Source organism: Triticum aestivum, chromosome 6D (genome assembly GCF_018294505.1).
Source record: "Triticum aestivum cultivar Chinese Spring chromosome 6D, IWGSC CS RefSeq v2.1, whole genome shotgun sequence".
Classification (NCBI taxonomy): domain Eukaryota; kingdom Viridiplantae; phylum Streptophyta; class Magnoliopsida; order Poales; family Poaceae; genus Triticum; species Triticum aestivum.
In genome coordinates this window covers 481,671,874-481,682,069 of record NC_057811.1, presented here as the reverse complement: position 1 = coordinate 481,682,069, position 10,196 = coordinate 481,671,874, and positions in this window count along the sequence as shown.

Below are 10,196 nucleotides of genomic sequence, written 5' to 3'. Positions count from 1 at the left end.
ATGTCCTCTTGGCAGAAGGAATATCCGTGGATCCAAGCAAGGTGAAAGATGTACTTGATTGGTCCGCACCCACGACAGTCTCAGAAATCCGGAGTTTCCTTGGACTAGCCGGATATTATCGCCGTTTTATTGAAGGATTCTCCAAGATTGCCAAGCCAATGACCGAGCTCTTAAAGAAGGATAAGAAGTTTGAATGGACTGAGGACTGCGAACGGAGTTTCAATGAGCTAAAAATCAGGCTGACGTCAGCACCAGTATTGACTCTTCCAGACATCTACCGCAGTTTTGATGTCTACTGTGACGCCTGCAGAAAAGGTCTCGGATGTGTACTTATGCAAGATGGCAAGGTTGTGGCTTATGCATCCCGACCACTACGGCTACACGAAGGAAATTACCCCACTCATGATTTGGAAATGGCCGCGGTGGTGCACGCTTTGAAGATCTGGAGACACTATCTGATTGGCAAGAAGTGCCAGATATTTACCGACCACAAGAGTCTCAAGTATATATTCACTCAGCCAGATTTGAACCTTCGACAGCGCAGATGGCTCGAGTTGGCTAAGGACTACGACCTCGGTATAAATTATCACCCATGCAAAGCTAATGTGGTGGCTGACGCCCTCAGCCGCAAACCGACCAACCTAAATGCTCTAATGTATTCCTTGCCTCCTGAGCTTTATGAAGAAATCACTCAGCTCAACTTGGTGATTACCGATGCCCGTCTTGCCAACATATTGGAAGTTTCCCCTACTCTCGAAGGAGAAATTCGCAGCGCTCACGCAGATGATCAATCACTGCAATTATATGCCAAGAAGATGCACGAGGGGGATACATCGGATTTCTCTAGAGATCAGCAAGGTATGCTAAGGTTCAGAGGAAGGATTTGCGTAGCCAACCACGAAGGTCTGAGGAAGAAGATATTGACAGAAGCACATGAATCGCCATACTCAATTCACCCCGGTGGTACCAAAATGTATGAAGACCTTCGTCAGGTATTCTGGTGGGATGGAATGAAGAAAGACATCGCCTACTTTGTGTCCTATTGCGATATATGCAACAAGGTAAAGGCGGAACACCAAAAACCCGCCGGACTCCTCCAACCTCTTCCCGTATCCCAATGGAAATGGGACGATATCTGCATGGATTTAATCACCGGATTACCAAGGACTCACCGAGGAAATGATGCAATATGGGTCATAGTGGACACCTTAACAAAGGTGGCACATTTCCTTCCCATCCGGATCACCTACCGTGCCGATCAACTTGCACAATTGTATGTGTCCCGAATCGTCAGTCTGCATGGAGTACCCAAGACTATCAGTTCAGACAGGGGATCTCTCTTCACTTCAGCATTTTGGTCCCGACTACATCAAGCCTTGGGGATTGCTCTGATGTACAGCACGGCTTATCATCCCCAGACAGATGGACAGACTGAGCGAGTAAACCAAATACTCAAAGATATGCTTCGGGCATGTGCATTGGCCCAAGGACCCAAGAGGGAAGACTGTCTGCCCTACGCCGAGTTTTCCTACAACAACAGTTTCCAGACCAGCTTAAAGATGTCACCCTATGAAGCTCTGTATGGCCGTAAATGCCGCACTCCACTGAACTGGTCTCAAACCGGAGACAGCCGTATTTTCGGGACTGATTTAATGCTGAAGCCGTGAAGCAAGTCAAGGAAATCCGAGAGAAACTGCAGCTGGCCAAATCGCGCCAGAAGACTTATTATGACGCTAAACACCGACAGATCAGCTTCGAACCCGGAGAACACGTACATCTCCGAGTCACCCCTATGAAAGGAGTCAAGAGCTTTCAGACCCGTGGAAAATTGGCACCCAGATACATCGGTCCGTTTCCAGTCATGGCCAGAGTCGGAACAGCTGCCTATCAGTTGGAATTGCCACCCGAACTGTCAGAAGTACACAATGTGTTTCATATCTCGCAGCTAAGGAGATGCATCTCGCAACTGGAGAAAAGGACTGATATGGCAGAGATAGAATTGGCTAAGGATTTGACATATGAGGAAAGGCCAATCAGAATATTGGATAAGACAGAGAGAATCACTCGCAGCAAAGAAATAAGGTTTTACAAGGTTCAGTGGGAGCATCACACCGAGGAGGAAGCAACCTGGGAAAGAGAGGAATTTTTAAGGACTGCATACCAAGAATTGTTTTCCCAAGCAACCGAATCTCGATTACGAGATTCATCCTAAGTGGGGGAGGTTTGTGACAGCCTGGATTTTTCCTTCTCTCTTTTTCCGCACTTGGTTTTTGCCTTTGCCTTGATTTGGATTTTTGGAATCAATTCAAATGGACTTGTCATTTGGGCATGCCCTTGACTTTCACCCAAGTGACCTATCTACTTCTCATTCAACCTTATTTCTCTGATAAATCCCCAAAATAATCAAACCAATATTTTTCATGAAAGAAAAATATTCATTTTCCTCTCTGAAACTCTTTTCAGAAACTAGTGCTCCAAAGCAACCCTCATTTTTATTGCTCCAAAAATCCCAAAATAATTCCTGAGTATTCTTTGGACCTTGGCACACCTTCCCAAGAAAAAATATTGCATGACTTTTTGTAATATTTTTGCTATAGAAAATAATTTCTCCTCCGGTCCATAAATGCACTTTGTACAACAAGTGCATTTTTCCTTGATCTTTTGGCCCTGATTTTTCTTGAGCCTAATTACCCTCCTATGAAACCCTTAACCCCAGGAGATAAGCTCTAATTGCCATGTAGAAGCTAGCCAAACATGGCGACCAAGTTCCTAGTCAGAAACTTGCCAAGTTGGTTGCGTCAAATCTGGTCGGCCTGGTGATGTGTCCTTAGCTCCTCTAGACTAAACACTGCATGGACTTTAACCCAGACATGGTTTGGCTGCGTGTGGGCGCCGTTGTGACCATGCCAGGGCGGAGACCACGTGAGGGCGCGACGTCTGGCACGTGTTCGACACGCTCTGGGTAGCGCCAACACTTCTGTTCGGTGCATGCTCGAGCCAGAGCTCGCCGACGACTGCCGCGCCGCGCCACCAGCCTCGACCCATCATCCATGACCCCTCCCTGGCGCTCGCTGACGCCGGAGATGCCGCAGCGAGCACGGGCACGTCGCAGCCAAACGCCACAGTGCGCTCGTGCCCTTGTCCTCTTCTCCACTGCTCCCTGTGCTCGTCCGCGAGCGTGGACAACCTCCGCCTTGACACGGAAACCTTGCCCCCTTACACTGGCGCCTTTCGTCACCGTTCGCCAGCTTCTAGAGCACTCCGGCGGCGCCACGTTACCCCCCTCTCGCTCCGGCTATATATAGAGCCCCTCTCCTCGCTTCCAAGCCTCACACCACTCCTCACCACAGCCACGACCACGTAGGAGCACCGTAGCCCGGTCGGGTAGGCCTCTGGCAGTTGACCCCGACCAGAGATCTCCGGCGACCTCCGCAGCCTAGCCACCTCGCTCCGGTGCCCCTCGAGCTCGACCAACCTCTCGGGCATGGCATTGGGGATCCTCTGGTGCCGCCTGGACGTTGCTGAGCCCTCGGAGCCGCCTCTCACCGTCGCCTTCTTCCTCTCCGGCAAGTGTCGTCCGCCACCGTCGCTTGCGAGCTTGACTGCGAGCAGCTCCGGCCATCCCACGGCAAGCCACGGGTACGGGCAGGTGCGCCGTGGACGCCTCTTCATTTCTATCCCTCTGGTTTAGCCCCAAACCCACTCCTCACCGGCGTAAGTTCCGGCGAAGCACCATCGCGCTCTGATCTCTCTCTCCCTCTCTCTCTCTCTCCTGACAGGTGGGGCCCTGCGTCAGCCTCACCACTCGCGCCCGAAGCGGTACGAGTGGAGGCGTACTCCCTCTTTACGCCTTCGACGTCACCCACCAGGATTTTCTGAATTATTCAAATTTAATCAGATTTTGACTAAATCTTTGACCAGCCACAACTTCTAGCCTATAAGTCCAAATGATTTGATTCTTTTTGCATTGTCTTTATTTCAGAAAGCTCTAGCAGCACACCGAAATGTGGATTTTTTCCTTGGTGTCTAGAATTTCTGGTGATTTTCAGATTGGTTTTTGATATTTGTTTTTGTATTTTTTAAATATTTTCAGAAGGAGAGACTTGTCTTGAAGCCAACCAGGAGGAGTGTGATCCTCCTCTGCACTAAGGCAAGCCACACCAGCATTTGGATGGTGTTATTTCAATATCTGTGATTTTCTACTTGAATATGAGTTCTTATTTGCATTTAAAAATTTGCTAAATAAATTTTGTTAGGTGCTAGTTACTTTATCATGCTTGAAATGCTTGTTTAAGTTACTGGTTGAATGCATGGACTAGTTTGGTCAAGTAGAATAAAACTTTGCCTTAGTTATATTTCTATGATAAATACTGATAGTTCTTTTATTAAGTGATATATTCATATGAATTATGAGTTAATCAAAATAGTGCATGATAATAAAAATGAGGTAGAACGAGTAAAGTTTTTTATCCTGAGTAGTGAAAGATAATTATGTTGATCCGTATCTATGAGTTGCTAGCTTTGCATGTCGATTAGTTGCATGACCATGGCATAGTATGGGTTTTTATATAAAGTTTTTATTTCAAAGTTAAACCTGATTAAGTCCAACTTGAATATAATGCTGATCACGTCATGGTGCCACCGAATCGGGTTTACGTAGTGCGACCACATTTACCTTATGGGGGGGGGTCTTGATTCGGTCCTTTGTTGTGCCTCTCACCGGTGCCTCCCGCGAGGGAAGGTTATGGGCGTGCATAACCTGGGCCGGTAAGCAGACATAACCTTGTGTGCTTGTTTTGTTTTTATGGTACCTTGTCCCCGTTTGGGACCGTTTTTGCCATGACGGTGGCCGTTGGTGCCTTTAGTAGGCACGGGGCCACCCAAGACCTAGCCCCGAGAGGGAGTTGGTCGGAGTGGCTGATAGAGTGTCACAACAAGGGGAGGGTTTCGTCGGAACGCCGTTGGTCCACCCGAATGGGAGTGCGAGGCCATGGGTTCCGTGGTGTGGGTAAAGTGCGCTACCTCTGCAGAGTATATTTAATCTATCGATAGCCGTGTCCTCGGTTATGGGCATTGCTCGGAAGTAAGTCACACCATGGATCAACTCTTATAATTAATCTTGGACACTAAATGATTGTTGTTGGCACTGGTTTCGTGATGATTCATGAACTCATGAGTTGCATCATGAGTGATTGGTTTCAGTTGTGACCCAGGTATGGTCACCGTTCGGTTACAAGGTAACTCGTCTGGTAAGCGAGTCCGCGAGACTTGGTGCATATGTTGGTTTCACCGCATCACTAGTATTTCTTGTATTGCATTAACCTGATTAATTGTCATGATATTGTTTGTCATCGTGCTTATGTTTGTTGTGAGCTTGCAAGTACATTCAATGTACTGACCTGGCGTGTCATGCTAGCTTTCAGGCAAGTCGGTTCGCATCGGAGCACATCTCGCGTCTAGGCCGTGTCCACGTCCGTGTCCTGGTGCTATGGAGTTTCCACTTCGTCGTTCTTCCGCTGCCGTGTACTTCGTGTGATCGAGGCCCTCGTCATGTTCATTAAATAATGTACATACTGTCCAGCCGCACCGAGTGTGCCGCTTGGCCTGCTATCTCGATGTAATATCAGACTTATGTAATCCGCTAGCTTCAATAAAGCGGTTGTTTCTGTACCATGTTGTTGTGTATTGCCAGAAGACTTGATCTATGGGCTGGCAATGCAAGGTAAACCGGTTGCTCTGAGCCGGGGTGACACAGGCGTCAACTTCCGGCCGAGTTTTCGTCTTGCGGCGGTAAGAAATTAGATGAAATGTAACAACTATTTCATTTTTAGTGTTGGCATTACTGCATTGTGTCATTTTTCTTTTTTACACAGATCGTCCCATGCAATGTGAGGTTGAAATTCAACAAGCTGACAGGAGACACTGTGACATTTGAGGCTCCTGGGGGGCCGTATGATGTCTTCTACGCAACCTTCTCCTTCTAGACGTTGTTGGGCCTCCAAGTGCAGAGGTTTGTAGGACAGTAGCAAATTTCCCTCAAGTGGATGACGTAAGGTTTATCAATCCGTTGGAGGCGTAGGTTGAAGATGGTCTCTCTCAAACAACCCTGCAACCAAATAACAAAGAGTCTCTTGTGTCCCCAACACACCCAATACAATGGTAAATTGTATAGGTGCACTAGTTCGGCGAAGAGATGGTGATACAAGTGCAATATGGATGGTAGATATAGGTTTTTGTAATCTTAAAATATAAAAACAGCAAGGTAACTAATGATAAAAGTGAGCGTAAACGGTATTGCAATGCTAGGAAACAAGGCCTAGGGTTCATACTTTCACTAGTGCAAGTTCTCTCAACAATAATAACATAATTGGATCATATAAATATCCCTCAACATGCAACAAAGAGTCACTCCAAAGTCGCTAATGGCGGAGAACAAACGAAGATATTATGGTAGGGTACGAAACCACCTCAAAGTTATTCTTTCCGATCTATAAGTGTCACAAACAGCCCAAGAGTTCGTAGTAAAATAACACCTTAAGACACATATCAACCAAAACCCTAATGTCAACTAGATACTCCAATGTCACCTCAAGTACCCGTGGGTATGATTATACGATATGCATCACACAATCTCAAATTCATCTATTCAACCAACACATAGCCCCAAAGTTTCTACCGGAGAGTCAAGACCAAAACGTGTGCCAGCCCCTATGCATAGGTTCATGGGCGGAACCCGCAAGTTGATCACCAAAACATACATCAAGTGGATCAATAGAATACCCCATTGTCACCACGGGTATCCCACACAAGACATACATCAAGTGTTCTCAAATCTTTAAAGACTCAATCCGATAATATAACTTCAAAGGGAAAACTCAATCCATTACAAGAGAGTAGAGGGGGAGAAACATCATAAGATCCAACTATAATAGCAAAGCTCGCGATACATCAAGATCGTATCACCTCAAGAACACGAGAGAGAGAAATAAAACACATAGCTACTGGTACATACCCTCAGCCCCGAGGGTGAACTACTCCCTCCTCGTCATGGAGAGCGCCAGGATGATGAAGATGGCCACCGGTGAGGGATCCCCCCTCCGGCAGGGTGCCGGAACAGGGTCCCAATTGGTTTTTGGTGGCTACAGAGGCTTGCGGCGGCGGAACTCCCGATCTATTCTGTTCCCCGAAGGTTTTAGGGTATATGGGAATATATAGGCGAAAGAAGTCGGTAAGGGGAGCCACGAGGGGCCCATGAGGGTGGAGGGCGCGCCCAGGGGGGTGGGCGCCCCCCCTGCCTAGTGCTCCCCTCGTTGATCCCCTGACGTGCACTCCAAGTCTCCCGTATTGCTTTCTTTCAAAAAATAACTTTTCCGAAGGTTTCATTCCGTTTGGACTCCGTTTGATATTCCTTTTCTTCGAAACACTGAAACAAGGGAAAAACAAGAACTGGCACTGGGCTCTGGGTTAATAGGTTAGTCCCAAAAATAATATAAAAGTGTTTAATAAAGCCCATAAATATCCAAAACAGATATTATAATAGCATGGAAGAATCAAAAATTATAGATACATTGGAGACGTATCAGCATCCCCAAGCTTAATTCCTGCTCGTCCTCGAGTAGGTAAATGATAAAAACAGAATTTTTGATGTGGAATGCTACCTAACATATTTATCAATGTAATTTTTTTTATTGTGGCATGAATATTCAGATCCATAAGATTCAAGACAAAAGTTTAATATTGACATAAAAATAATAGTACTTCAAGCATACTAACTAAGCAACTATGTCTTCTCAAAATAACATGGCCAAAGAAAGTCATCCCTACAAAATCATATAGTCTGGCTATGCTCTATCTTCACCACACAAAGTATTTAAATCATGCACAACCCCAATGACAAGCCAAGCAATTGTTTCATACTTTTGGTGTTCTCAAACTTTTTCAATCTTCACGCAATACATGAGCGTGAGCCATGGACATAGCACTATATGTGGAATAAAATGGTGGTTGCAGAGAAGGCAAAAAGGAGGGAGAAGAAAGTCTCACATCAACTAGGCGTATCAACGGGCTATGGAGATGCCCGTTAATAGATATAAATGTGAGTGAGTAGGGATTGCCATGCAACGGATGCACTAGAGCTATAAGTATATGAAAGCTCAACAAAAGAAACTAAGTGGGTGTGCATCCAACTCGCTTGCTCACGAAGACCTAGGGCATTTTGAGGAAGCCCATCATTGGAATATACAAGCCAAGTTATATAATGAAAGATTCCCACTAGTATATGAAAGTGACAACATAAGACACTCTCTATCATGAAGATCATAGTGCTACTTGGAAGCACAAGTGTGGTAAAAGGATACTAGCATTGTCCCTTCTCTCTTTTTCTCTCATTTTTTATTTTATTTTTTTGTTTGGGCTTTTTCTCTTTTTTTATGGCCTCTTTTTTTCCCTTTTTTATTTTATTTTATTTTTCTTCCGGAGTCTCATCCCGACTTGTGGGGGGATCATAGTCTCCATCATCCTTTCCTCACTTGGACAATGCTCTAATAATGATGATCATCACACTTTTATTTACTTACAACTCAAGAATTACAACTCGATACTTAGAACAAAATATGACTCTATATGAATGCCTCCGGCGGTGTATCGGGATGTGCAATGACTCATGAGTGACATGTATGAAAGAATTTAGGTAAGGTGGCTTTGCCACAAATACGATGTCAACTACATGATCATGGAAAGCAATATGACAATGATGGAGCGTGTCATAATAAACGGAACGGTGGAAAGTTGCATGGCAATATATCTCGGAATGGCTATGGAAATGCCATAATAGGTAGGTATGGTGGCTGTTTTGAGGAAGGTATATGGTGGGTGTATGATACCGGCGAAAGGTGCGCGGTATTAGAGAGGCTAGCAATGATGGAAGGGTGAGAGTGCGTATAATCCATGGACTCAACCTTAGTCATAAAGAACTCACATACTTATTGCAAAAATATATTAGTTATCGAAACGAAGTACTACGCGCATGCTCCTAGGGGGATAGATTGGTAGGAAAATACCATCGCTCGTCCCCGACCGCCACTCATAAGGAGGACAATCAATAAATAAATCATGCTCCGACTTCATCACATAACGGTTCACCATACGTGCATGCTACGGGAATCACAAACTTTAACACAAGTATCTCTCAAATTCACAACTACTCGACTAGCATGACTCTAATATCACCATCTTCATATCTCAAAACAATCATAAAGAATAAAACTTCTCATAATATTCAATGCACTTTATATGAAAGTTTTTATTATATCCCTCTTGGATGCCCATCATATTAGGACTAAATTCATAACCAAAGCAAATTACCATGCTGTTCTAAAGACTCTCAAAATAATATAAGTGAAGCATGAGAGTTCATATATTTCTTCAAAATGAAACCACCGCCGTGCTCTAAAAGGGTATAAGTGAAGCACTAGAGCAAACAACAAACTACTCCAAAAGATATAAGTGAAGATCAATGAGTAGTCGAATAATTATGTAGCTATGAGAAGACTCTCTCATTTAAGAATTTCAGATCTTGGTATTTTATTCAAACAGCAAGCAAAGCTAAAGAAAATAAAATGACGCTCCAAGCAAAACACATATCATGTGGTGAATAAAAATATAGCTCCAAGTAAAGTTACCGATGAACGAAGACGAAAGAGGGGATGCCATCCGGGGCATCCCCAAGCTTAGGCTCTTGGATGTCCTTGAATATTACCTTGGGGTGCCTTGGGCATCCCCAAGCTTAGGCTCTTGCCACTCCTTATTCCATAGTCCATCGAATCTTCACCCAAAACTTGAAAACTTCACAACACAAAGCTCAACAGAAAACTCGTAAGCTCCGTTAGCGAAAGAAAACAAAACACCACTTCAAGGTACTGTAATGAACTCATTATTTATTTATATTGGTGTAAAACCTACTGTATTCCAACTTCTCTATGGTTTATAAACTATTTTACTAGCCATAGAGTCATCAAAATAAGCAAACAACACACGAAAAACAGAATCTGTCAAAAACAGAACAGTCTGTAGTAATCTGTAACTAACGCAAACTTCTGGAACTCAAAACATTCTACCAAAATAGGAAGACCTAGATAATTTGATTATTGATCTGCTGCAATTAGAATCAGCATTTTATCACGTTCTGGTGATTTTTA